Genomic DNA, 27275 nt, shown 5'->3' with positions numbered 1-27275 from the left:
CATCTGCAGGAAAAGGCCTCCAAATTTCTAGGAATTGCTTTTCTTACCAACTGAGTTTACTTTTATTTTAGCTAATTGAGCTCATTTTCCCCCTTGCAGTCAAAATAAAAGATAACTGTTCCTTGGCAAACAATGGAAATGTCAAACTACCAAAGTTCCAAATAATGATTAGCAGAATCTCTTTCAAGTGGAACATTTCCCTCCCCCCCCTAAGATAATTACACTTTTTAAACAATGCTCATGGAGCAATTTAAGCTGCTAAGTGCATAGCTGAATGAAGCAAAACCCAGAGCCCCTCCCCCCCACCAAGCCCAACAGAAAGCACTGCTGAAGCGTGTGCAGTGCTGGAGCAGCAGTTTAGGAGAGGGTGCTGCTTGCTCCATCCTCAGGGGAGCAAGTCAGAATGGCTGCCTGATTGCCAGGAGCACCAAGCCAGGTTACACCAGCCAAGGATCAGCCCCAATAGCTGCAGCTGAATTTTCAAACCACAGACAAGGCTTAATTCAGCTCCCATTAAAGTCAACAAAAGCCTCCCATTGATAACAGTAGTGGTTGGAGTAGGTCCACACTGATGTTTACTAGGAGCCAGATCCAAGGTCTCATTATTTTTATAGTGTTACACATCAGATCCTTATCGACTCCATTATTTCCAGGCTTGCAAACAAGCAAGAAATTCTGATCACACAGTCCTACAGCCCTCCATTTGCATCCTTGATTGGCACGATGAGAGCTGCAGAGAAGGGTCTGAATATGCATGACACAGAGTAGCAGCCCACAAAAAAAAACCCTAACACCCGACCCTGCAGGATGCAGCAAAGCAATCAGGCAGCATAGAGAAACTGAAATGGAATTCCTTGGAGAAAGGGATCATTAAGTGCTTAACAAGCATCACTCCCTTATATCTGTTTTAATGATGTTTGCATAATTTTAATTGTTACCATCCAATCTGTTGTGATAGCTCCAGAGTTATCAGGATGCTAAGCAGTTGATGGTGACATTTGAACCATCAGAAGAAAGATCAGCCTCCAAAGCCTGCTATCCAGTAGCCCAGTGCCTGTGAATAGACAAAACACAGGAATGAAAAAAAGAGGGATCTATTTTCTGTGTGGAACAAAGACAAGAGAGAAAGATCAACACAATTAAATATTAAGCAGAAGTAATTACACAGGCAGCCAGCTAATAACTCAAACACCCAGTGTTTTATGAGGCATTTCCAACTAGCCCATTCAAATATACAATGTTCAGGATGTGCCTGGCATATCCTGTTCCATGCTGTATCATTCAGCCAAGTTTTACTTCTGGTAGACAGTAGTAGAACATGAGCCAGCAGTGTGCCCAGCTGGGCAGGAGAGCCAATGGTATCCTGGCCTGGATCAGGAGCAGTGTGGCCAGTAGGACAAGGGAGGTTATTCTGCCCCTGGACTCAGCACTGCTCAGGCCACACCTTGAGTGCTGTGTCCAGTTCTGGGCTCCTCAATTCAAGAGAGATGTTGAGGTGCTGGAAGGTGTCCAGAGAAGGGAGATGAAGCTTGTGAGAGGCCTGGAACAAAAACCCTATGAGGAGAGGCTGAGGGAGCTGGGGGTGTGCAGCCTGCAGAAGAGGAGGCTCAGGGCAGACCTCATTACTGGCTACAACTCCCTGAAGGGAGGCTGTAGCCAGGTGGGGTTGGTCTCTTCTGCCAGGCAAGGAGCAACAGAACAAGGGGACAGAGTCTCAAGTTGTGCCAGGGGAGGTCTGGGCTGGATGTTAGGAGGAAGTTCTTCCCAGAGAGTGATTGGCATTGGAATGGGTTGCCTAGGGAGGTGGTGGAGTAGCCATGCCTGGAGGTGTTGAAGAAAAGCCTGGATAAGGCACTTAGTGCCATGGTTGATTGGGCAGGGCTGGGTGCTAGGTTGGACTGGATGAGCTTGGAGACCTCTTCCAACCTGGTTGAGTCTATGAACTTAGATTGAGCCAAGGAAAACAAGGAAGTCAGGGTCCTGCTTGGTGCTAAGCTGACAAAAAGCACAGTTGCTCCTTCTGAGAAGTGCCAAAGCCCTTCAATCCTGGATAATGCTAATGGATTGCTCCAGCCTCATCTTAAGATGCTGACTTAAGATATGACATGCTCGGCAATTTTGGGCCTCACTGAAACACCTCCTAAGTAGGTCATGGAGCTGGAACACTATGCACAGTTCCAACCTGCATGCAGGCATTTTTCAGCTCTAGGGTTCACAAAATCAGTGGATCCTGGGAACAAAGAATAATTGAGGACCTGAGCACCACAGCCAGGAGTGGGTTCACTCACTTGCTTTTAAATGACACACCTGCTAGAAACGTTTGCTGACTCAGGGCCATAAAGGTTATTGGCAAGTGATCCATAATTAAATGCAAAGTAGTGCTCCCAGCAGAACAGTAGCAAGTAATAATAATTATAATAAAGCTAAATGTTATCCAGAACAGAGGCACAGGACATAATTATTGCCACATGAAGTATGGCAACACTAGGGCTTAATGTGCTCATAAGAAAAGCTTGCAAAAGCTTTGGTAGCACAGGACTGGGTAGCACAGGTGGACAAGTAAGGATCCCAGCTGAGATCTGACAGGAGGAAAAGATCCTTTACTGTAGGGTAACAGAGCACTGGACCAGGCTGCCCAGAGATGTTGTGGAGTCTCTTCTTCACTGGAGTGAAGTGTGCCCAGGTGGCCAAGAGAGCCAGTGGCATCCTGGCCTGCATCAGGAATGGTGTGGTCAGCAGGAGCAGGGAGGTCATTCTGCCCCTGTACTCTGCACTGGTCAGACCACACCTTGAGTGCTGTGTTCAGTTCTGGGCCCCCCCGGTTTGGGAGGGACATTGAGATGCTTGAGCGTGTCCAGAGAAGGGCGACGAGGCTGGGGAGAGGCCTTGAGCACAGCCCTACGAGGAGAGGCTGAGGGAGCTGGGATTGGTTAGCCTGGAGAAGAGGAGGCTCAGGGGAGACCTTATTGCTGTCTACAACTACCTGAGGGGTGGTTGTGGCCAGGAGGAGGTTGCTCTCTTCTCTCAGGTGGCCAGCACCAGAACAAGAGGACACAGCCTCAGGCTGCGCCAGGGGAAATTCAGGCTTGAGGTGAGGAGAAAGTTCTTCACTGAGAGAGTCATTGGACACTGGAATGGGCTGCCCGGGGAGGTGGTGGAGTTGCCGTCCCTGGAGCTGTTCAAGGCAAGGTTGGACGTGGCACTTGGTGCCATGGTCTAGCCTTGAGCTCTGTGGTAAAGGGTTGGACTTGATGATCTGTGAGGTCTCTTCCAACCTTGGTGATACTGTGATACTGTGATAGAGACTTTGAAGACCTGGATTATATTCCTGTGTGACCTACCCTAGGTGATCCTGCTTGGGCAGAGGGCTGAACTCGATAACCTCTGGAGGTCCCTCCCAACCCTTACAATCTATGCCTCCAGTTTCTCTGGAAGAGCTCAGAAGCCAGCAGCACACACTACCCTTCAGACAAGCAGCACTTCTGCCTAACAGCTTTCATTTCAGTAGCTCAGCTCTGTCTTATGAGGAGAGTATGAATGTTTTTTACTTCTCCAGCCCATGCTCATACATGGATACTCAGAAACAACAGATCTCCAGGAAAATGGTAGTCTGTAGCAGAGAGGAGAAAGAACAAGCTTCAGGCTTGCAGATTTGCTCAGACACTGCAAAGCTCAGGCTGGCAGGGCTTAGAAGAGCCCATGCTAAGATACCAGAGGGTCTGGGTATGTCAAGCTCAGCAAGGTCAGACACTGGCCTTTGTAGCCAGTGTCACCTAAAGCCTTACAGACTCCCCTGTGTAGGCTTTCAAAGGCAGTGGCAATGCACACTTAAAGAGGACACACTTCACCTTTGGGCATTCAGCTTTGACTTCGCTTCTGATACTGGAAGCTTGGAAGCTGCCAGCTCAGTACTCATCAGGGAAGAGACTTTCCAGCTGATGCACAGTTTTCAGCACACGTTTCCTGCCAACTTGAAAACAGCAATCACAAAAGGTCCTGTTGAACTATGAAGAAGGCAAGGGCAAAAGTTCAGGGGCAGCTGCTGGTCCACACGTTCCCATGATTCTTAAAGGGCAATTTCTTCTAGTTAACAATTGTAATGGCTCCTGCCTGTCCTTCAGAGGGAGTTCCCAAAATGACATCAAGGCACTCGACTGTGGTAATGGAGCTTGCTCTGTAGACTTACTGCACCTCTCTAGCAGCGATGGGGCCTCTGAGAAAAGAAGCTACCAAATGCTGTGAAGGTTGTAGCTAAGATTTTTCTTTTTATCAAGCTCAGGAAGTGATATTTCTTTCTCTGCAATCAAAAGTCAAAGTTCTGACTCCTGCTGCCAAAGGGAGCAGGGCAGTATGCTGAGTGAGCCCTTGGTAAATTACAGAACCATAGAATCAGGCAGGGTTGGAAGGGAGCACAAGGAGCAGATAGTTCCAACCCCCCTGCCAGGGACACCCTACCCTAGAGCAGGCTGCACACAGCCTCCGCCAGCCTGGCCTCAAACACCTCCAGCCATGGGGCCTCAACCACCTCCCTGGGCAACCCATGCCAGCCTCTCACCACTCTCCTGCTCAACAACTTCCTCCTCACAGCCAGTCTGAATCCCTCCACCTCCAGCTTTGCTCTATTCTCTCCAGTCCTGGCACTATCTGAGAGTCTCAAAAGTCCCTCCCCAGCTTTTCTGTAGGCCCCCTTCAGACACTGGAAGGCCACAAGAAGGTCACCTGGGAGCCTCCTCTGCTCCAGACTCAACAGCCCCAACTCTCTCAGTCTGTGCTCACAGTAGAGCTGCTGCAGCCCTCTGAGCACCCTCCTGGCCCTGCTCTGAAATTCATCTGTGAAGGGACACTGCTCCCAGCAAGCTGTGCATATAATTCAGAAACTGATGGGAAGAGTTTTCAAGGAATTTCACAGTTCTTGACATTAGGCCAGTGCCAGAACATGGATCAGTGCCTGTCCTACAGGCCTTGGTGACAGGAGTGGCTGCTAGCTGCTTCTTCTGGTATCTTGAAAACTCTAGGGCCAGTTTCCCTCCAGAGCCCATGCTAAATGTGTTACTTCTGGATAATTTAATTCAGAAGGCCAGCAGCAGCCTCATAAAAACCAAAAGGGCCTAAGAAGAGTTAATAATCAAGAACAATGTTTTTTTAATTGTGCTGACAGAATACAAGAGGACTCTACTATGACCATCCAATGATAAAGTTAATTAGTAATTGGGCATCTTCCTTCTTACACATCTAAACCAGTTCCATGCTGCAGCCCTGGCAAGGAGCGAGAAGCACCAAGAGCCTTGACAAATTACCCATGGCACAGCAATGTGCCCTGGTGGCCAAGAAGGCCAAGGAGATCTTGGAGTGTATTAGGAGGATGTGTCCAGCAGATCAAGGAAGGTTCTCCTTCCCCTCTATTCTGCCCTGCTGAGACCTCATCTTGAATACTGTGTTCAGTTTTGGGCTCCCCAGTTGAAGAGGGACAGGGAGCTGCTGGAGAGGGTCCAGAGGAGGGCTACAAGGGTGATTAGGGAGTGGAGGGCATGGCTGATGAGGAGAGGTTGAGGGACCTGGAGCTGCTTAGTCTGGAGAAAAGAAGAAAGAGAGGGGATTTGATAAATGTTTATAAATATCTGAGGGCTGCCAGGAGTGAGGGACAGGCTCTGCTCACTGCTCCCTGGGATAGGACAAGGAGCAATGGGTGGAAGCTGTAGCACAGGAGGTTCCAGCTCAACACAAGGGGGAACTTCTTTGCTGCAAGGGTCCCAGAGCACTGGCACTGTCTACAACTACCTGAGGGATGGTTGTGGCCAGGAGGAGGTTGGTCTCAGGTGGCCAGCACCAGAACAAGAGGACACAGCCTCAGGCTATGCCAGGGGAGATTTAGGCTCGAGGTGAGGAGAAAGTGCTTCACTGAGAGAGTCATTGGACACTGGAATGGGCTGCCCGGGGGGGTGGTGGAGTCGCCGTCCCTGGGGCACTTCAAGGCAAGATTGGACGTGGCACTTGGTGCCATGGTCTAGCCTTGAGCTCTGTGGTAAAGGGTTGGACTTGATGATCTGTGAGGTCTCTTCCAACCCTGATGATACTGTGATACTGTGATACTGTGAAGTCCACCCTGTGTCAGAGAGGCAAAGAAACTTTATTAACAGCACCCTTATAGATATTCTGCCTTTGAATGAACAAGAGGCAGGATGCTAGATGTTTAAATGCTTCTTACAAGTTCATCTGTAAAGCAATTCTCTGATATCAAAGCATGGTTACATCTGAAAATACATATGGATATATACACACACACACAGAGAGCCTTCTTATATTCCTCCTCATACATCTCACAGATCACTGTTGTCTTACACCCACAATGAACCAAAATGCTGTCTGGCAAATCACAGCCACCAGTGTCACACCATTGTGGAGTACACAGCACTAAGCTTTGGCATTTACAACTTACCAAGAAATCTTCACAGCACAAGAAGGTTCATATCCTGAAGCCAGACTCTGGAGAGCTGTAAATTATGACTTGTTGCATGGAACACTACACAGCAGAGGAAATAGTAGAGTGGTGTAACCAATACCCATGGTAGAAATATCTCTTTCTCAGCTGGACTGCTATGTGTAAGATTATTTGGGGCCTTAAAGGTATTTGGATTAAATGTGCTTCCTCTTCTTCTGGTCCTGACTGATTTCTACTTTGTCCACCATGAAGCAGACACTGGCAAGGGAGGGGATTTTGCCTCTTTACTCTGCTCTCTTGAGACCCCACCTCGAATACTGTGTGCAGTTCTGGAGCCCACAACATAAGAAGGACATGTAACTGTTGGAACCAGTCCAGAGGAGGCCACCAAGATGCTCAGAGGGCTGCAGCAGCTCTGCTATGAGGACAGGCTACAAGAGTTGGGGCTCTGCAGCCTGAAGAAGAGAAGGCTTCAAGGATACCTTGGAGTGGCCTTCCATTGTTTGAAGGGAGCTACAGGAGGACTGGAGGGGGACTATTGACAAGGTCTTGTGATGACAGGACGAGGAGTAATGGGTTTAAACTGGAGGAGGAGAGATTCAAACTAGATGTTAGGAGGAAGTTCTTTCCAGTGAGGGTGGTGAGATACTGGCACAGGTTGCCCAGGGAGGTGTTCAAGGCCAGGCTGGATGAGTCCTTGAGCAACCTGTTCTAGTGGGAGGTGTCCCTGCCTATGGTGGGGGGTTGGAACTGGATGATCTTTGATGTTTCTTCCAACCTAAACCATTCTATGAGTTTATGATTCCCAAGAAGAATTCTCCCTCCATACATAAAATGGACAAGGTCACATTTTCTGCCTCCTGATGTTGCTCCATGAGTCATCATAAGCTTGTTTAAAACCCCAAAACAAACAAAGAAGACATTTTCCTATCCCTGGGAACTGTCTTCAACTCTCCTAAATGTTTCTGGCTGATGAGTTTTTTATGATGAGGCCTTACACAGAAGCTATATGAAATTCCTGGAAACTCACACAAGAGCGAGTTAGGAACAGGAGGAGTTCTGCTCATTGCACTGGCAAACCTAAAGCACTTGGGGCCAAGCAGTGGCAAGATTGCTTCATGATTTCTGATGATGATATCAGCTTGCACCAAAAGCCCAGTCCAGGCTGAGGCTTTCTTTAAACCAACAAACATCATTTGCTAACTGGAGTCAAAGACAGGCTGCCTCCTCTCCATTCTCAGCTTGATCTGCATTGCTACGTACACAAGCAGGGGAGTGAAGCCCAGATGGCTCCCCACCCTGTGGAGAAGGTCTCTCCAGACCAGCAGAGCAGGGATTTCCAGCTCAAAAACAAGAAGTCCAAAGCAATACAGCAGCTTTTCACCAAGCTGCAACTGCGGATTTGCCTCTGTCCTAGAGTCTGATACTGATTCCTGCAAAACCTGAATTCTCAGGAGCGTTTCCATTACCTCTTCTGTAAACTGGGGGAAGTCCTAGTAAGAACTTTGACAGTTAAGGATGAAAAGAATAATAAATAAGTAAACAAGCACATGCTGCCTTAGTATTAATTAGGTCCTGAATCTGGGTAAGGGCAATCCCAAGCACCAATCCAGGCTGGGCAGTGAGTGGCTGGAGAGCAGCCCTGAGGAGTGGGACTTGGGGGTGCTGGTGCATGAGAAGCTCAACAGGAGCCAGCAGTGTGCACTTGCAGCCCAGAAAGCCAAGCAGAGCCTGGGCTGCAGCAGCAGAAGTGTGGCCAGCAGGGCCAGGGAGGTGATTCTCTCTCTCTGCTCCACTCTGCTGAGACCCCACCTGGAGTACTGCTGGAGTCCTCATTACAAGAGGGATGTGGAGACGCTGGAGTGTGTCCAGAGCAGGGCCTGGAGGATGCTGAGAGGGCTGCAGCAGCTCTGCGGTGAGCACAGACTGAAAGAGGTGGAGCTGTGTAGGCTGGAGCAGAGGAGGCTCTGAGGTGGCCTTCCAGTATCTTGAGGGGGGGCTACAAAAAAGCTGGGGAGGGACTTTTTAGGATATCAGGGAGTGACAGGACTGGGGAGAATGGAGCAAAGCTGGAGGTGGAGAGATTCAGACTGGCCGTGAGGAGGAAGTTGTTGAGCAGGAGAGTGGTGAGAGGCTGGCATGGGTTGCCCAGGGAGGTGGTTGAGGCCCCATGGCTGGAGGTGTTTGAGGCCAGGCTGGCTGAGGCTGTGTGCAGCCTGCTCTTGGGTAGGGTGTCCCTGGGCATGGCAGGGAGGTTGGAACTGTCTGCTCCTTGTGCTCCTTTCCAACCCTGCCTGATTCTATGATTTTAATTAGTTATTATTTTAAATTCCACTACATATCTTCATATGGTAAATATCAATTTCTGCTTCTCACATCAGCAAGAAATGAGCCACAGCATGGAAATGTCATTGTGCAGATCTCAGCACAGGCAGGCTGACCTCAGCTCCCAAGAATTAATGCACAGCTTTAAAGCAAGTCAGACCAGAAGCATATATTACTTTATGGGTTTCTCTGTACAATAACCTGCCCTTCTTTGAGGCACAGTTTAAAGACAGAGCCCACAGGACATAAATCACAGCTGCTAAAAATACAACCTCCTTTAGGACATCACTCCTTAATGGCAGCAGAAATTTTCAGAGGGAGAGATACCTGCCCCAGTGGCAGAGAATAATCACCTGCTCAAAAGGACCTGGTGGATGCCTGCTGGAGTTAGCAAGTTCACAGTGCCAAGTTTGCCTTCGGAAGAGAAGAGAGGTCACAAAATGTAAACCAAAAACCCATCACTTCCTCTCCCTGTAGCTGCTTCTCAAAAGGGTGAAATGGATCCTAAAAAAGATGTAATTGTGCTCTAAAGTCTCACACAATTCCCTGGGAAAGGCCTCCCCATCTTTATGCCTCAATTATGCAACCAAACTGCTTAGAAGCAGCTGCCTAACAGCCCCTCTCACTGATTTGCTTTCAGAGAACCACAGGATGCCAGGTTGGAAAGAATCATAGAATCAAGCAGGTTGGAAGAGACCTCCAAGATCATCCAGTCCAACCTAGCACCCAGCCCTAGCCAGTCAACCAGACCATGGCACCAAGTGCCTCATCCAGGCTTTTCTTGAACACCTCCAGGGACAGTGCCTCCACCACCTCCCTGGGCAGCCCACTGCAATGGGAAATCACTCTCTCTGTGAAGAACTTCCTTCTAACATCCAGCCTATACCTCCCCCCAGCACAACTTGAGACTGTGTCCCCTTGTTCTGTTGCTGGTTGTCTGAGAGGACCTCAAGGATCATCTGGTCCAACCTTTCTAAGTAACAGCAGAGATGCAATGAGCTGGCCCAGCACTCTGGCAAGCTGAGTCTTTAAACTACCCTGTGTAGGGGAATCCACTGCTTTCCTTGGGAGATGATTCCAGTGTCTGTTGTCTTTTTCCTCTAGAGTCCAATGGGAATCTCCCAAGCAGTAACTTGTTCCCATCACCCCTTGTCTGTTCCATAGCACTCCTTGTACAAAGGGACTCTCCATTCTCCTGATAGGTACTGGAGTCTCCTTTATGTACATGGTGATAAGGCCTCCCCTAACCCTTCTCAAGGGTGAACAAGCCCAGCTCTCAGGCTTTCTTCATATGGTAGATCTGCTAGTCCTCTGATCATTTCCTCTCTCCTTCCCCAAGCTACTTGTAAGAGACAGATGCAGACAGTTAATTGCAAGGGAGCTGTCTTTCTCCAAGCCCCTTCTGATGGTGCAGCAAGTTTTTGCAGCAACACTGACCACAGCAGCTGCAATTTTGATCTGGTGCTGAAGTTCTTTCCCTTTCTACCAAAACAACAGTGCCAAAGTACTTAGGCCACTTTCTTTTGTCAACAAGATTACCCAGCTGCCAGGGGAAGTGTTCAAAGGCTGATACACAGGTTCACCCCAAACTGGAAGAAAGCATCTGGCATTTAGCCTGTTTTTATCATTAGAGAACTTTATCAGGCTTAAAACACCTTGTCAAGTGGATGTGAGCAATCTCCCTTCGGTGGTCAGCAGCAATAAGACGAGGAGCAATGGGTACAAATTGAAACAGAAGGTTTTACCTCAACATGAGGAGAACTTCTTTACAGTGAGTGTGACAGAGCCCTGGAGCAGGCTGCCCAGAGAGGTTGTGAAGTCTCCTTCTCTGGAGGCTTTCAACACCCATCTGGGTGCATTCCTGTGCAAACCACCCTGGGTGATCCTGCTTTGACAGGGGGTTGGACTCAATGATCTCTGGAGGCCCCTTCCAACCTCTGATGTTATATGACTCTGCTCCAAACTCTTCCTTTCCTCATCCCATCCACGTTCTACTGAGCATCAGAATAATTTTACAGAGTATAAGCCATGCCCAGCCATGGGACACAAACATCCAGCAGAAAAGGCACAGTCTGAAAAAACACCCAGAGATTTTGTCAAGCTAACATTATCTTACCACAAAATGCCTGACACAGTTTGCTGACAATACCAAAGCTAAGGAAGTGTTATCAGGTATTATTATAAGAACTGGACAATACATAACTCAAAGCAGAGAGCAGATCTGCCACCAGCTTTCTCCTCTCCTCCAAACTGACCTGCCTTACACAGAGCTCAGCCCTGAAGAGCCTACAGCATACATTCGACTCTGAGCCACAGCACACAGGCCCTCTGGTAGCAAGCTGCTGAGGAAAGCCTCTAAACACCTGAGAATATGCTTTTGGGTCTCAAAGTATAGGGATTATTTGTTTTTCCTGATCTAAATGCACTGATGCAATGTTTCTGCTGTCTACTCACCTTGTCTTCATCACTCCCCTAGAACAAGCACTCCATGTTTTAGCAACTTATTCCAGCTAGTACTAAAAGAAGACACTTACAGAATCAGTCATATATATACATATAGAATCAGTCATGGTTGGAAGGGACCACAAGGATCAACTAGTTCCAACCCTCCTGCCATGGGCAGGGACACCTTACCCTAGATCAGGCTGCCCACAGCCTCCTCCAGCCTGGTCTTAAACACCTCCAGGGACAGGGCTTCAACCAGCATGAGAGGTGGGTTGGAACTAGATGATCCTTGTGGTCCCTTCCAACCCTGACTGATTCTATGACTCTGTAAGTTGATCAAGGGACTGATGCTTTATGTCCACAATGCCAAGCTTGACTTGCTTATGAAGCACTTCACAAGTCTTAAGCATTCTCTCCCTCTTTTAATAAGAGGCCTTACATTCTAGAACAGTCATCCAATTAGTAAAGAAAGAAAAACTAATCAATATACTCCATCTAGGAAAAAAACAAAAGCAAGATACAAAGAAACAAAACCAAATCAGAATCTCAGGCTGATATGAATCCAATTTATCCATGATCAAGGCTGACCAGCTGCAGAAGCTCGTCAGTGACACCTAAACCAACTCTGATGTGGAAAGGTATGGAGTTGGAAGGGAAGCTATTAATAATACCTAGCTTGGGCCATGAAATGACATTCATTTCCCTCCCAATTTTCCCACCCATTTAGCAAATGCTGCCCTTGCTGCATTATCATATATTCACAGGCCAGCAAAAACTGGGTTTTCATCTGCATTTTTGGGTGGGCTTTTCTGGTGGCTTTCTGCTTCTGCATCATTGCAATTAAACTGCTTAACATCAGAAGTCATTGCCACACAGAGTGCAGCAGAAATAGCAGTGTCAACCCACAACAACCATGTAAGGCAACACAAAAACTATGAAGAGAGGCTGAGGGAGCTGGGGGTGTGCAGCCTGCAGAAGAGGAGGCTCAGGGCAGAGCTCATTGCTGTCTACAACTATCTGAAAGGAGGCTGTAGCCAGGTGGGGTAGATCTTTTCTCCCAGGCAACCAGCAACAGAACCAGGGGACACAGTCTCAAGTTGTGCCAGAGGAGGTCTAGGCTGGATGTTAGGAGGAAGTTGTTGTCAGAGAGAGTGATTGGCATTGGAATGGGCTGCCCAGGGAGGTGGTGGAGTTGCTGTCCCTGGAAGTGCTCAAGAAAAGATTGGATGAGGCACTTAGTGCCATGGTCTGGTTGATTGGCTAGGGCTGGGTGCTAGGTTGGACTGGCTGAGCTTGGAGGTCACTCCCAACCTGGTTGATTCTACGATCCTATAATTCTGAAAAGCATTTTTATTTCAATTTCACAGCTGGAAGTGAAATGGATATTGAGAAAGATTAGGAAAAAGGAAAGATGAGAACATTCCTCCAGAAGTCTGTGTCTCAGAGGAAATACTCTGAAGACACTATTAAAATACTCTGGAGAACAGGCAACCAGCAGCTTTAACCCAAGAGGAGTACTAATGCTGGCACTTGTCCTGCCTGCAGAGAGACTTTCTCCTGTGCACAGAGCCTGTACAGACACAAAACTTCCACTGGAAATGCCAGCCAGGTCTCAGCAGCAGTGAAACGATCTTGTCAGCACAGCTCCCTCACGTGGGTGCAACACCACGCTGAGAAAGCACTCATGGCTCCAGAATCCCACTCTTGTCTGATTGCCACTGTTTCAGAAATCTCCTCAATAAGCTCCTGGAAAGGTCTGGACATAAAGCAAGTGGAACTGAGCCTTGGATGGGCTCAGACACTGCACAATCCTGAAACAGATGCTTCTCAAAAATCCACCTAATTTCTGATTCATTTAAGATTCCATGCTTCTTACACAGTCCCTAGAACAAGGCAGATACCTTTCTGATTTGTCAGAGGTTTTATTTGCCCTGGGGAAGCTTCCCTGATGACTGCTGAATTCTCACATGTATCCAAAAGTAGACCTTGTCTCCATTTATATTGACTAGGGAGAGAACCAAGGCCTCACAAGAGAAACAATTCCTTAGGTATGTCTTCCTTTTGTGCCAACACCCCAGCTAAGCCAGCCCCATTTGGCTTTGGACCAGGCAACAAAGACATCTGAAGCTTTCAAGCTCATCTTCATCTCACCCTCCCAACAGAGCTAATGTTCACAGGATCACAGGATGTTAGGGGTTGGAAGGGACCTCCAGAGATCACCCAGTCCAGAGCAGCACCAGGGAATCTAGCTCAGGTCACACAAGAATGCATCCAGACAGGACTGGAAAGCCTCCAGAGGAGACTCCACAACCTCTCTGGGCAGCCTGTTTGAGTGCTCTGGGACCCTTAACAGTCAAGAAGTTCTTCCTCACCTTGAGGTGGAACTTCCTGTGTTGTAGTTTATATCCATTGCCCCTTGTCCTAATACTGAAGCTGGCCACCAATTATCTCCCACAGTTATCTTTTCCACCCTTTCCAGGTGAGAGTTAATTTCTCTCTTCCTCCTCACAAAAACCCCAGCAGTATTTTTAGCAGCTTCCCTCTGTGACCTCAGAACTAGCTTAAAGGCCTCTTCCACTTTTGTTTTTGTTTCATATGTCCTCAGGAAAGAGCTCTCAAACATTCACACTGCCAGAAGATTTGCTGTGCTGCACTTATCCACTCACCATGATTAGAACACACAAGGAGAAAAGAAGGAGGAGGAAGAAGAGATGGGAAGAGGCTGTGTGGGAACAAATGAACCTGCTACATGCAGGAACAGAGAGCAAGAGTTGCAGAGATTAGGAAAGCTGGCTGGCTCTCCTCTCAGAAATACACATTCCACAGCCACTGAAATACGTAAGGATGAAACAATCACTGGGAATTCGCAGCTTGGGATTCTCCTGCACTTTTGTACCTTATTATTATTACCTGACTGGATGGGATTTCTCCAAGGAACAGAATCACAGAAATAACCAGGTTGGAAAAGACCTTCAAGATCATTGGGTCCAACTTAGCACTTAACACCTTCTAATGAACTAAACCATGGCACCAAGTGCCTCATCCAGCCTCCTTTTAAACACCTGCAGGGACAGCGACTCCACCACCTCCCCAGGCAGCCCATTCCAGTGCCAGTCAATCTTGCTGTGTACAACTTCTTCCTAACCTCCAGCCTAAACCTGCCCTGGCACAGCTTGAGGCTGTGTCCTCTTGTTCTGTCCCTGGGTGCCTATGAGAAGAGACCAACCCCACCTGGCTACAACCTCCCTTCAGGTAGTTGTAGAGAGCAATGAGGTCTGCCCTGAGCCTTCTCTTCTCCAGGCTGCACACTCCCAGCTCTGTCAGCCTCTCCTCACAGGCCCCTCCCCAGCCTTGTTGCCCTTCTCTGGACATGTTCAAGCATCTCAAAGTCTTTCTTAAATTGAGGGGCCCAGAACTGGACACAGTACTCAAGGTGTGGTCTAACCAGTGCTGAGTACAAGGGCAGAAGGACTTCCCTGGTCCTGCTGGTCACTCTATTCCTGATACAAACCAGGATAATGTTGGCTCTCCTGGCCACCTGAGCACACTACTGGCTCATGTTCAGCTGCTACCAACCAGTACTCCCTCAGGTCCCTCTCTGCCTGGCTGCTCTCCAGCCACTCTGTCCCCAGCCTGTAGCACTGCATGGCAGTGTTGTTCCTAACATACCCATGTTAAGATTGAAGACAAAACCCATTTTGACTGCAACAGTGCAGTCCTGCACGTGGCAGTAACACAGGCACAAACCATGAGAGGTGTCTGAGCACCTCACACAGGCTAAAGGCTGGAGACAGAATTACAAAATCACAGAAACATCCAGGTTGGAGAAGACCCTCAGGATCATCAAGTCCAAGATCCTGCCTGGTCTGTCTACAGCAGTCACCTTATGACATGAAGCATGACAGCATCCTCACTGGAAACTGCAGTGCCCAGTATCCCTACTGCAGGTAGCAGGGCACAGATGGCAGCATGTCTTAGACATCCTTCATCGTCCACTGAAACAGATACAGCATTTTACAGCACTTAAGGCTGCCCCTTGAGCCACAACTGCCACTCTGAAGCCCAAAGCTTCAGCTGAAGTTTCCATTGCTGCTAAGAGCTGGATGTGGCCTATGGCAGAGAGGTAGCAGAGAGGAGTGTTTTTAGCCATTCCCTGCTCCCACGCTCCCTCCTCAAATTAAAAGGCTGTGGCAAACACAGAACACAAACAAATTCCCCGTGTTCAGTGGCACACACCACATTTCTGCCCATTATTAGATGTGACAAACACGAGAGGGGGCAGAGCAAAGGGCAGGACACTGAGCAATCTTGTCATACAAAACTTCTCAAACATGCTCAGCGCAGTGTGGGATTACTCAAGGCTTCCCATGCGGTGGGTCAGCAACGCCAGATGTGCAGCAAAACAGCTTCCCGGGAAACTCAGCTGGAGGAAGAGGGGAAAAACAGCCCCTGCACGTTCTTACAGGCACCTACCTTCGGTGTGTCCTCTGGGAACACTGCACCACTTTGGTCTTCTCCTTAACTACTGCCTTGTCACGGTCAAACCACTACACCGGGAGAGATTTTGTCAGGTGCGTGCAAGAGACGAGGCTAATGTCAAGGATCTGGGGCCAGTGAAAACCACAACTGGGATTCTCCCAACCTTTTCCATCCTTTGCTCAAGATGAAGAAAGCCTGCTGGCACACCCCAGTGCAGAGTGCAAGATGTTTTGTGCTAGGGTGGAAAGCACAAGCCAGCCAAACGGCTTCCCCCAAGGGCTCCATCGCCTGCAGCATCCACCTCCACCAAGTCGCCTTCCCTGAAAACACTGCCCTGGGTCTGATCAGTACATGGAAATGAAGGCTGTGCCATTCCAAAAAGAGGGGAAGGCAGGCTTTTGCCTATCCCGATCCCAAGCAGGAATGGTTTCTCCTTTCCTCCTCCTCTGGGAGCACCAGGTAGCTGCCTCACACTGTGCTGATGCTCCATTGTTTATTTTTCGAGCGTCTTCACAGAGCAGCTTTCCCATGTGGAAGCTCCCTTCGGAGGGCTCCATTCTCACACAGACAGAAGGCTGCACTGCTGCTGCCTTTTTGATCTTGAGACAGAGGTGAGGGGGCTAGAGGAGGGGGATGCACTGGGAATTCCCACCCTGATGCTATTGGTTTGCTTTTCAAGATGCTCAGCAGCACTGCACATGGCAATCCTGTGCACTAAGGGCTTTAAGATGATATCCTTGCTTTCCTCTGTGACCTCTATTCCCACTGTTTGCTTTCCTCCCGGGTTGACTCCAGCCATAACTGACACCAGTGTCCCCACCCCCATGGCTCCTTTGTACAGGAGAACAGGATCTCCATCTTCTCACTGGTTTCTCCTGCTAGCAGATGCCACATACAGAAGGAGGGGTGAAAACTCCTGGCACAGTAACATTTGTGTGAGAAACTGCCCTCTTATGTGGTTCTTGAAACTTGCTTAACCTCAGCCAAAGCATGGCAGAGATGAAAGAGGCTGCAGAACAAGGTGGTTTTCCTCATCAGTACACTCCTTTTGTTCTCTGGCTAGCACCTCCTTCCTCCCAGTAGAGACCCCAGTTATGCTTTCCACCAGTTCCATCTAGACAGCAGAACCCATGCCCCACCCCCCCAAAAATATATGGGGTGGGATATTAAAAGAGATAAAATAGCAGCAGCAGTGGCTTGCAAAAGAAAATCTACTCACAAAGAGGCTAGGGGTAAGCAAAGACAACCCAGCCACCACCTGCAGAAGCCAGGCTCAGGAGGCTCACATAACCAGCATGTCCACACAGTCAGAAGATACTCACATAACCACTTCCATGCTCCTGGAGAAGTCAGCTCGTGACACTTCACTTGCTTTTCCTCCACCTGATGACTCTTGAAAAGCATGGCCTTAGACTTTGCTTGCATTGCAATGGTGCTGTGAGATCATGGGGTGAGAAGAACACTGGAAATGCTGAGACAGAGTTGAACCTGAGGTCTTCCAGTTGCTTTCTAGCAGAGACACCAGGCACAGTCTAAGAGGAAGAAGAGTCAAAGAGAGGTTTAGGCTTACAAGAGACAGTATTGAACAAGAAGGGAAGAAGAGCAGAGGCAGTAGCCTCTAAAACAAAACATCTAAAGATGTTTTGACAAAGTCTCACTGCAGTTATGCCTACTTCACTTGGAGCCATGGCTTGCTGGCCATAGTGGTGCTAGGCTGACAGCTGGACTTGATCATCTTGGAGGTCTTTTCCAAGCCAAAGAGTTCTATGATAATACTGCTTCTGTTGCTAGTACAACACAGAGGAAGACAACTCCAACTAAGTTGCTCTAGATCTGATCCAAGCCACTGTCTTTTGCTATCCAACCACATACTTCTGCCATGCTTCTGTTTGTACAAACCAAGTTCATTACACTTTCTTGTCCAGAAATCTCCTTGAAAGCCTCCAAAAAAAACAAAAAAATACATTTAAAATCCATCAAAACAACTTAAACTACAGGGCTTTTCAGAGAATGGAATCATGGCATGGTCTAGGCCAGAAGGCACCTCCAGAGGTCATCTACTCTGCAGTCAGCAGGGAATTTCATAGAACTAAGTAGGTTGGAAGAGATCTCCAAGCTCATCCAGCCCAACCTAGCACCCAGCCCTGTCCAATCAACCAGACCATGGCACTAAGTGCCTCACCCAGGCTTGGCTTCAATATCTCCAGGGGACAGCAACTCCACCACCTCCCTGGGCAGCCCATTCCAATGCAAATCACTCTCTCTGACAACAACTTCCTCCTAACATCCAGCCTAGACCTCCTCCAGCACAGCTTGAGACTGTGTCCCTTCATTCTGTTGCTGGTTGCCTGGCAGAAGAATCCAACCCCTCAGGTCTGCCCTGAGCCTCTTCTGCAGGCTGCACACCCCCAGCTCCCCCAGCCTCTCCTCACAGGGCTGTGCTCCAGGCCCCTCACCAGCTTTGATACTCTTCTCTGGACACCTTCCAGCACCTCAACATCTCTCTGGAATTGAGGAGCCCAGAACTGGACACAGCACTCAAGCTGTGGCCTGAGCAGTGCTGAGCACAGGGGCAGAATAACCTCCCTTGTCCTGCTGCCCACACTGCTCCTGAGCCAGCCCAGGATGCCATTGGCTCTGCTGCCCACCTGGGCACACTGCTGCTTCATCTTCACCTACCATCTACCAGTACTTCCACATCCCTTTCTGCCTGGCTGCTCTCCAGCCACTCTGTCCCAGCCTGTAATGCTGCCTGGGGTTGTTGTGGCCAAAGCACAGAACTCCAGCCTGACCAGATCCCTCTGCAGGGCTCTCCTACCCTCCAACAGATCAACATCTGCTCCTAGCTTGAGTGTCATCTGCAAACTTACTGATGATGGACTCAATCCCCTCATCCAGATCATCAATAAAGATACTGAACAGGACATTCCTTCACAGAACATTTGGACTGCATTAAAATGTTCTCTGATACAGAGAACTAAAGGTACCCTTTTTCGTTGTAGAAATCAAAGCAAAATCAAGAAATTGAGAATGGGAGTCCCCAGTTTGCCTCCAAAATGCTTCAACATTCGTACATCAAGAGCTGTCACATTACCACAAGCTTTTAGGTTGTGGTTAAACTTCGTTTTCCACAACACTGCTCAAGACTAGCGGCAGTTTACGAACTGGTTTTCTTCTCACGGCTTTGAGTCCTCAAAATGTTTGGCTTTTCTTCTCTCTGCATTTTCAAACGCTCAGGGTTTTGGTTTTTTGGGTTTTTTTTCCTACAGCTCTAGAAACTTCACTGCTAGCTCAGCCTTTGCTTACAGTGTTCCATATCCAGTTATCATTGTGGTCAAGTTTAACTTATGGAAATTGGTCCAACCACAGAAAGTCACACCTACGGTTATGCCGTATATAGATCCTCGAGCAGGCGGCAGCTGACACCAGGGAGCATGTGGGAGGAAGTGGCTGGAGATGTTCATAGGCTTTAGTCCCATTTTTAGAATCCAAGCCACTGAATCACAGAATGGTGGGGGCTGGAAAGGATCTCTGGAGACCATCTAGGCCAACCCCTTGCTAGAGCAGGGTCACCCAGAGTAAATCACACAGGAACACATACAGGTGAGTTTTGAATGTCTCCAGAGGAGGAGATTTCCACCACCTCACTGGGCAGCCTGGACCAGTGCTTTGGCATCCTCAAAGAGAAGTTTTTCTTTATGTGGATGATATCATCCTCAAAAATCATGAAACAATCTTGCCACTGCTTGGCCCCAAGTGCTTTAGGTTTGCCAGTGCAATGAGCAGAACTCCTCCTGTTCCTAACTCACTCGTGTGTGCGTTTCCAGGAATTTCATATAGCTTCTGTGTAAGGCCTCATCATAAAAAACTCATCAGCCAGAAACATTTAGGAGAGTTGAAGACAGTTCCCAGGGATAGGAAAATGTCTTCTTTGTTTGTTTTGGGGTTTTAAACAAGCTTATGATGACTCATGGAGCAACATCAGGAGGCAGAAAATGTGACCTTGTCCATTTTATGTATGGAGGGAGAATTCTTCTTGGGAATCATAAACTCATAGAATGGTTTAGGTTGGAAGAAACATCAAAGATCATCCAGTTCCAACCCCCCACCACAGGCAGAGACACCTCCCACTAGAACAGATCCCTCAAGGTCTCATCCAATCTGGCCTTGAGCAACCCCAGGGAGGGAGCAGCCACAGCCTCCCTGGGCAACCTGTGCCAGTGTCTCACCACCCTCACTAGAAAGAACTTTTTCCTAACATCCAGTTTGACTCTTCCCTCTGCCAGTTTCAACCCATTACCCCTTATGATCTTCGATCACGTTCAGTGCTTCTGTGCTCCACAACCTCCCTGGAGGTGTTCAAGGCCAGGTTGGGTGAGGCCTTGTCATGGAGAGTAGCAGAAGCCCTTAGCAGGCCTCCCTGTTGTGAAGGTTATAGTGTCTCACATTAATGCCAAGAGCATCTCAAAACCAAAACAGTCCTTCAGTCCCACGAGAAAGTCTCTCCCTAGTTGAGATGAAAGGTAAACAATGGCCACTGTTTGGGCTAGGGGGCACGGCAGTTCTCATGCCCGCTCCACACCTGGTGTGGGCCGAGCTTGGGGTGCTCCTAGAAACTGTTTTGGTAAAAGTTCTCCAATGTATGGATTGATGATAACTTTGTGCCCATCTGTAAGGATAATGTACAACAGCCTGGGCTGGTGGGGCACAGCTCTCTGAAAGCATGACCAAAACGGTGTGCCTTCCTGGCTCGGCAGCTCCCTGCCCTCGCTCGCCAGCCTGCCTGCCTGGCTCCTGCCCTGGTGACCTCTCGCTCCTGATCGGCCCTGCAGAGACCTAAACCCCCTTGGGCCCGATCCTGGCAAACAAAGGGACACCGCCCACAGCTTCGAACCTTGCAGAACTGAACTGCGGAACAGTGAGTAACTCAAAGGAAAGACTCTTCTACCTAAAGACTGAGTAACTTCAAGGACTCAAAAGAACTCTAAGGGAATCACAGACTCTCCTTTATCTGCTGTTTTCTGAAATGTTATTCTACAACCTCAGATCACAAGAATTCACATGGGGAGTTTAGTCTGGGAGGGGGATCTCCGTGTTTGAGCAACAGATCACTTGAACTATACACGTGAGCCTTCGCCTATTTTCCCCTAATCCTCCCAAACTACCTTCCGTGACAGGCCTGGAGCAACCTGTTCTAGCAGGAGGTGTCCCTGCCTATGGTGGGGGGTTGGAACTGGATGATCCTTGAGGTCCCCTCCAACCTAAACCTTGCCTGGCAGCAGAGCCCAACCCCACCTGGCTACAGCCTCCCTGCAGGCAGCTGCAGGCAGCAATGAGCTCTGCCCTGAGCCTCCTCTGCTGCAGGCTGCACACCCCCAGCTCCCTCAGCCTCTCCTCACAGGGCTCTGCTCCAGGCCTCTCACCAGCTTCATTGCCCTTCTCTGGACACCTTCCAGCATCTCAACATCTCTCTGGAATTGAGGAGCCCAGGACTGGACACAGCACTCAAGGGGTGGCCTGAGCAGTGCTGAGCACAGGGGCAGAATAACCTCCCTTGTCCTGCTGCCCACACTGCTCCTGAGCCAGCCCAGGATGCCATTGGCTCTGCTGCCCACCTGGGCACACTGCTGCCTCATCTTCAACTACTATCTACCAGCACCCTCAGGTCCCTTCCTGTCTGGTCACTCAAGGCCTCACCCAGCCTGGCCTTGAACATCTCCAGGGAGGGAGCAGCCACAACCTTCCTAGCCAACTTGTGCCAGTGTCTCACCAACCTCACCACAAAGTACTTCACAGAATTAACCAGGTTGGAAAAGACCTCTAGGATCATCCAGTCCAACCTATCACCTAACCCTTCTAATTAACTAAACCATGGCACTAAGTGCCTCGTGCAGCCTCCTCTTAAACACCTTCAGGGACGGTGACTCTACCACTTCCCTGGGTAGCCCATTCCAATGCCAATCACTGCTGTGAAGAATTTCTTCCTAGCACCCAGCCTGAACCAGCACTGGTGCAGTTTGAGGCTGTGTCCTCTGGTTCTGTTGCAGATTGCCTGGCAGAAGAGACCAACCCCACCTGGCTACATCCTCCCTTTGAGCAGTTGTAGACTTCTTCCTAACATCCAGTTTAAATCCCCCCTCTGGCAATTCAAACCCATTACTCCTTGTCCTGCCATTACAAGACCTAATGAGCAGTATATTTCGGGTGTGGTGCTCAGGGATATGGTTAAGTTTGCACCTTGTAGAGTCAGGGTCTGGGATAGACTTGGTGATCCTGAGGGGCTTCTCCAACCTGAATGTTTCTGTGATTTCTGACCGCTTCCAAATGCAGCCACCTTTAGGCAAGACCCTCAGATCCCTCCAGACAGCAAGTTTAGCAAACAAAAGTAAGAGCTGACGAAGGTTTGTTTTACAGGGGGTGCGATGAATCCCCACCGATGCCCCCTGCTCCCCACCTCCATAACCTCTGTCTTACACTCCCAAACAAAATCCCTTTTGTGCTTTTTACCCCTGCTGTCCCTCGGGCTAGAAAGAGCTCCCAAAAGCCATCTACAAAGTGCCTGCATTGTTTGCCTTGAAACCAGCCTTCAAAGTCTCCCGAACTGTCAGGCAAACAAACAGCTTGTCATCACTTAAATAGCTGTTTTCCTGAGAGAGGTCCACAGACCAACCTTCTCATCAACTCCTCACACACCCCCAGCTGACTATTTCTGTTACCTCTTGTCTTGGCCTTGCTTTGGAAGCGCTCGGAGGAGAGGACCATTTTGTTTTGTTTCAATGCATTCCCTGACATGCTGGACCATGACTAAGGCTCAAAAAGGCTTCACAAAACAAGTAACCAATTCCAAGCAAATGCATCCCATCAGGAGTGATCAACGATTGGCTGTAGAGTCTCTGCCTGTGGGAAAACTGGGAGACTTTCTTGATTTGCTCTTATTTCCACCAGCACACAGTAGTTCCCCAACTGATAACTGACCTGGGACACAGCACCATGACCTTCTCAAAACAATACAACTGCAGTCAGAAAATAGAATCATAGAATCAACCAGGTTGGATGAGACCTCCAAGATCATCCAGTCCAACCTATCACCCAGCCTTATCCAGTCAATCAAACCATTTAATGGCCCAAGTGCCCCACACAAGTCAGCTACCACTCATACAGCTGGGGTTTGATACTGGTTTGTCTGCAGGATCAGGACGTGGCTGCAAAAGACTCCATGTTGTATTCTGTCACCTACCATGGAAAATTTTCCTTGCAGGGATTTGTGCCACTATTTTCTTAAGTACTCATGACACCTATTGCCAGCTCTCAAGGGATTTGTCTTGGGTCTCACAGGAGGCTGCCAGCTCATCCACCTGTGAAGCAGGGACAATATCCCACCCATGGCTGTTAGGAAGGTAAGTTCACCTCCTTCTGGGATAGATCATTTGATGACAAAACAACCAGAGGGAAGAAGCCTGCCACTAACCCTCTTCCTGCTTGATTCCATCTTATCTAACAACGTCATACACTTAGCTGCATTCAGGAAGTGACAAGCCCACAACACTGTGTCCCTCATGGCCAGTTAGCAGCCCCAGCTATGCATATGACAGGACAGCTGTCTTTGTCCTCAGCAGGCTCTCTGCCAGCTCTGCCACTAACCTGCTGTGTGGCTTGGACAAATAACTTTGCTTCTCTGTGCTACCGGTCCCATTTCCATCTTTTCCAGTGTTAATCTACTCAGGACAGGACTTGCTCCTCTCTGTTTTTAACTGGAGCCAGGAAGAAGAGCTCAAAGTTTATAAGGGTTGTCAGACACTATCATAGTATATTTGGGTGCATTAAGAGAAGTGTGGCCAGCAGGCCAAGGTTCTCCTTCCCCTCTACACTGTTCTAGTAGGGTCAGGTGGGGGTTGGTCTCTTCTGCCAAGCAAGCAGCAACAGAACAAGGGGACACAGTGTCAAGTTGTGCCAGGGGAAGTCTAGGCTGGATGTTAGGAGGAAGTTGTTGACAGAGAGAGTGATTGGCATTGGAATGGGCTGCCCAGGGAGGTGGTGGAGTCTCTGTTGCTGGAGGTGTTCAAGAAAAGCCTGGATGAGGCACAGAGTGCCAGGTCTGCTTGACTGGCCAGGGCTGGGTGCTAGGTTGGACTGGATGATCTCAGAGGTCTCTTTTGACCTGGTTAATTCTATGATTCGGTGATTCTCCAGCTCAAGAGGGACAGGAAAAAGCCCAATAGAGGTTATGAAGATGCTGAGGGAATTGGAGCATGTCTTACAAGGAGAGGCTGAGAGACCTGTGGCTGTTTAGCCTGGAGAAGAACAGCCTGAGAGGGCATCCGATCAATATTGATCAACAGCTAAAGGGTGGAGGTCATGAGGATGTAGCTGGGCTCTTTTCAGTGGTGTCCAGTGATAGGACAAGGGGTAACGGGCACAAACTAGAACACAGGAGGTTTCACTTAAGCATAAGGAAAACTTCACTTTGAGGGTGCTGGAGCACTGGAGCAGGCTGCCCAGAGAGGTTGTGCAATCTCATGCTCTGAAGACTTTTAAAACCCACCTGGACACTGTGACCCCGTGGAACCTAATCTAGATTGACCCTGCTTTAGCAGAGCAGTTGGACTGGATCATATTCAGAGGTCCCTTCCAAGCCCCTACTGTTCTGTGATAGAGAAATAACAATAAATGAGCAATGTGACATTTTAACAGTTTAACCTTCCATTCCTTCAGCTCAATAAAAAACTTTGGGTGATAATGAAAATAAAAAAGAAATACAACAAAATGAAAATAATACCATCATGAAAATAAATCACAAAGATCCCACAAGAGAGAAAAGTGCCTCTGGAGACATCACTTCTCCCCCAAAAGTCTTGGGTAGTGTGCATAAAATCGACATGCAAATTCACACACTTGCACCTCTTTTAAAAGCCAGCCCATTTCTTGGAGGTATCCTAACAGCCTGTGATCTTGCAGTTGCTATGGCAGCTGCTTGTGTGTCAAACACCAAAGTGCTGTGTGTAGTTAGATAAATCTGCTTAAGTTCTATCTGTCCCAAGTTCCCAATGCTACACTAAGTTATTCTGTACCCTTGAAAGACAAGGGGGGAAAAAAGAAAAGGAATTTAAATTGAAGAAACATGTTTCAACATTGAACAATGGCATATAGAAAATATCTGCTCCACAAACATTGCCTTTCATGGTATTGTACCTTTGCTGACTTACTCGTGTCCAATTCCCCCTCCACCACTGCCAAATACATGCAATTTACTCAAGTAAAGCAAGCTGATATTAGGATGACGTCGCAGTACAATGGATACACTTGCATCATCTCTGTGCATGTTTCAATTTGAAAGCCTGCTAACACAATAGGCTTTCTCCCACACATTTGGTATGCATTTGCTGGGGAAAACAAACCAAAACCAAACAGCTGGTTTAATATAAGCTAAAACGCCCTGCGATGTACCACTGTATCACTCTGCATCTTTCATCTCCTGCCTCTGAAAGCCACAGCATTCCAGGGAAAACAGACTTCTATTATCATACCCAACCCACACAGCAAATCCATGTTGCCCTCAGCTGAAAATAACCTCACCAGCACCCAGGTCCTCCATTGCTTTCCCCTTCCCCATCCCCATCACTTTTCCCATCCCATCGCTTTCCATAACGGACTTCCTGCAGGAGGCACAGACGATTTGCAGTTCATTTGCATACTGCAGGGAGAAGTCGTAGCACACTCGATCAGTTTGCTCCAGTTGCTAGCTTTAGCTCAGCAGGGATAACCAGCAGATGAGCCAAGAGTCCTTTCCAGATGAGAGGAATCTGCCAGCAAGCAGCTGGCGTTGTTTCATTTCCTAAAACCACCTGGGTGCTGTCCTGGTAGTTACACCAAGCACAGATCTGTTCTGAGAAGACGGCGACACAAAACCAAACCATTCCACAAACACAAAACAGTAGATTCAGAGATTATCCAAGAGTGGACACTGGACACTGAAACAAGAATGTTACTATCTGCAAAACTGCTGAGGTTTAAGTGCTCAGTTCACTACAGCTGAGAAAGCCAAACCAGCATTTCTGATTCCCTCACCAAATTCTTCTCCTATCTTTTAGGCAAGAGAAGCCCCACTTCTGCAACCGCTGCTCCTGCTAGCCTAAAATCACCTGCACTAACAAAACACTGACTTAAGAGTCACAGCCAGCCACCCTGCAGGCATGAGGACATCAGCACAAAGGGTGATGGCATCCTGCCTCTTCTAGCCCTGGGCTCAGTATGCTCAGAGGTGCAGACAGAGCTCCAGCTGACAGCTCCTGCAATGCGCAGCCACTCAGCATCATCAACGCAACATGTGCACAACAGCAAACCTCCTGGAATCATAGAATCAGCCAGGTTGCAAAGACCTCCAAGATCATGCAAGTCCAATCTAGCACCCAGCCCTAGCCAGCCAACCAGACCATGGCACTAAGTGCCCCAGACAGGTTTGGCTTCAACACCTCCAGCCACGGTGACTCCACCACCTCCCTGGGCAGCCCATTCCAATGCCAATCACTCTCTCTAGCAACAACTTCCTCCTAACATCCAGCCTAGACCTGCCCTGGCACAGCTTGAGACTGTGTCCCCTCCTGTTGCTGGTTGCCTGGGAGAAGAGACCAACCCCCACTTGGCTACAACCTCCCTTCAGGGACTTGTAGACAGCAATGAGGTCACCCCTCTCAGGCCAGAATCAGATGGTTTCAAAGTTTGTTGGAAGAGCAGGAGAACCCTTCTGGAGTCAAAGCTTTCCTCTTACTGGTATGGTATCAATGTGAGTACATTTGGATGCGTGTTCTCCTCAGCGGAGGAGCCGTTTCAGAAGCACAGCTCTTTGCAGCAGACATCTCCTTTATGGACGAGGATTTTAGCCATGAGAGCCACAGAAAGGTGCTGCTATGATCCTGATGGCATTGTTTAGCCACCTCACTCAGCGTCCCTGAAGAACTGAGAGCTGAAATCTGTGGAGGCTAAACCCAGCCCAGTTATCTCTGCCCTCTGGAAGGTCCCCAGCACATCCTGACAGCCAGCACTGCAGGGCTCCCTCTGATGCGCATAATGGAGAGGAGCTTCACCTTTTACTGCTCTTCCACTCACACAACAAAATGAGAGATGAAAGAGTTGGGTTTATTTTTACATTTTTATTACTTTTCCCACCCCTCTGCTACCAGGCTGGAGGCATTTCCCACCCCCACGACCGTGCCCTGACCAAGCCCACAGGAATGCCTATGCCCAGGAGGGCAAGAGTTAGGGTTGCTATGGCAACGTGGCCTCCAAATTTCCTGCCCTCCACGCATGTAACATATTAACCTTATCATTTAATTGCTAGATACATTTCAGGGTGGCACATGGGCAATTATTTTTAAGCAGATTTGCAGAGCAGAAAGAGTCATTTTGACAGGCTGCACTGATACACATTAGCACTCTTCTCTTCATTACCCCACCAACTGACCTACAGTGCAGGGAAAGCACCTTCCTCCCTCTGCCAGCTAAAACCCTCCTGGGGAGTCCCTGCTGAAGCCCTCTGCTTCCCTTCTGCTTCACAATTCAATCCCACACAGTCCCCACCCTGTTCACACCT

The 27275-nt window shown here is 48.7% G+C and overlaps 1 long non-coding RNA gene across 3 annotated transcripts in view; it reads right to left on the bottom strand.

The window, feature by feature from the left end:
- Positions 1–592: 592 nt before the first annotated feature.
- The window catches only part of LOC135183875 (uncharacterized), a 73249-nt gene continuing 46566 nt past the window's right edge, over positions 593–27275 (bottom strand). For all 3 annotated transcript variants that reach the window (XR_010305744.1, XR_010305745.1, XR_010305746.1), the window contains exons 3-5: positions 17011–17220; positions 15683–15756; positions 593–1054 (exon numbers count right to left, since the gene is read on the bottom strand). This is a non-coding gene — a long non-coding RNA (uncharacterized LOC135183875). The remainder of the gene's footprint in view (positions 1055–15682; positions 15757–17010; positions 17221–27275) is intronic.

This window comes from Pogoniulus pusillus, chromosome 19 (assembly GCF_015220805.1).
Source record: "Pogoniulus pusillus isolate bPogPus1 chromosome 19, bPogPus1.pri, whole genome shotgun sequence".
NCBI classification, from domain to species: Eukaryota; Metazoa; Chordata; class Aves; order Piciformes; family Lybiidae; genus Pogoniulus; species Pogoniulus pusillus.
Note: the sequence above shows the minus strand (reverse complement) of the source record. Positions and strands in the feature narration are given on the sequence as shown.